The following is a 2,192-nucleotide window of genomic DNA, read 5'->3' as shown; positions in this document are numbered from 1 at the left end:
ACACTAAAGTTCTGGACCCACTGCTGGTCGGTATGGCACTGTGACCCCCACCTGTATGGGCTTGTGGCCCTACTCCACAAGTGCCAAGCTACATAAGGGGCATCAGCAGCTTTACTGAGTGTTATGAGCAACATCAGCCAGCTTGAGTCTATCATGGATGGATTACTCCTCCACTATAAACTCTGGCCATTGTCTTTGGTAGCTCAGAAAACACTGCCAACATGTCCATCAGCAGCTCATGGAAGCTCTGCCCAATTCCTGAAACAGTAGTTTAAGTTTGTGTTGGCAGACTGTTCAAACTTCCTGTGACATCCATGTTTTTCCATAGTGCACCACACTCAAAGGTGTTAGGGAAACTGGGGGTTGACTCAGTGTGGACACCAGAGCCTCAGATTTGAGCCTGTATTTGAAAATTCTGAACATAAGGTTAACAGTCAGTGTAGCTGCTCAAGCTCTGGCATACATTGCAGGATAGATGGACCCTTAGACACCTAATTATCATCATGCGTTAAATAGGGAACCCGAGTGCCTAAGTCAAGGTTGTGAATTTCAGTGTGCAGCAGGGTGCCTGTATGTTAGAACTTGCAATGCTGAGTCTAAGTCCCTTTTGTAGATCTAGCCCTAAATAGGCTCCTGTTTTGTCACATAATTTGTATATATTCAAACGGTTGTGAATTCCACTAGGTGGCAGGGTACCTAAAAGAAGTTAAAGTCTGCCTTGTGAATCCAACCCTGGAACCTTATTTAAGATAGCATTAGAGTCCTGAAAATCCACTGATACCTGCTTTATATCTGGGGGGTATCCACATCCACAGATGTGAATGTGAATATCCGTAGCTCATTTTTGCACTTATGAATGCAGATACAGATTAAAAAGTTATATATAGAATTCTGCAAATTTGTTGATATTCGTGGGTATCTGCATCCACGGATCATTGTAGATGCAGCTGTGGATACAAATGTTGTATCTGTGCAAGGCTCTACCCAATGGTGAGAAATTTTAGGGCAAAAAAATACATAATTGAAACAGCCACTGGCCAAAATAGGTAAAGTTCGTGAATCTCGCTTGTTTTCAGATTTTAAAAAAAAAATCTCCTTTATTTTTCATAATCTCCTGACATTCCCTCTTTTACAGACTTTGGTTTTCCTCTACTCCCTATGACACTAACACCAGATAAACAGTTTAATAAGTGTGGTTTGTCCCTTTTTGACCATCTTCCATCAGATTTCTGAATCTTTTGCTCATCTTATGGCAACATTCAAATCAACACTATTTTAAATCAAGTTGCAGATTTGCAGCACAAGTAATTAGGTGGGTTAACTATTTCCATAAATGACTATAACCCTAACTCAGGAAAGCATTTAAGCACATGCCTAATCTTATCAGTATTGAAGACAACACTCCCATTGACTTAAGTGGGATATACGCACATACTTAGATATTGCTCTGAATATAGATGATTTCCTAAATCAGGGTCCATATTTCTACTATCTGTAGGAAAATATAAGCATAATAATGCTGCTTTGTTGGATCTCACACTCTGGTGATTTAATATAGTTATCAATAATTATGAATTAGTCAACTTAGACCTGATTACTTGTTTTCAAATAAATCTTGTCACCATAATTTTAATTTTTAAAATATGTACTTTCTGAAATAAAACTAATGAAAGGTAAATTTTGCCATGTCTTAGATAACGGAATATGAAAGACTAAATTGCATTAGTACTGTGGTCTGAACTGTGTTGGTGTCTTTCAAAAGAAGAAATTCAGCATGTGTTCTGAGCCTTTTTTTCCACTTATTTTCAGTAAGCTTTGCCTTTTGCTTGAAGAATACTCTTACTCAAAATACATAACATGCATATTCATTCATTGAATGACAATTCTTCTGCAGTAATAAAGAACTAATTAGTTTAGGGCAGTGTAAGATGTAAAGTCACACTAGCAATAATTACATTAGGAAAATTAGTGTCATTTAGGTAATAATTGCATTATAGCTCTTCTGTAAAAAGGTGCTGGCTAGTTGCCACAGCAAGCTGTCTGCTAAAGCTGAGAAAGCAATTTCATGCACATTTCATTTTTCTTTATGATTATCAGCAGTGAAAGCAAGGAAAATAGAAGCCTTTTGAAAGCAATAACGTTGCCTACATTCTTTATTTACTTAATAACTGAACACAGAATTCCCTAAAATA

Source organism: Pelodiscus sinensis, chromosome 1, assembly GCF_052426305.1.
Source record: "Pelodiscus sinensis isolate ZL-2025 chromosome 1, ASM5242630v1, whole genome shotgun sequence".
Lineage (NCBI taxonomy): Eukaryota > Metazoa > Chordata > Testudines > Trionychidae > Pelodiscus > Pelodiscus sinensis.
This window is presented reverse-complemented; position numbering follows the sequence as displayed.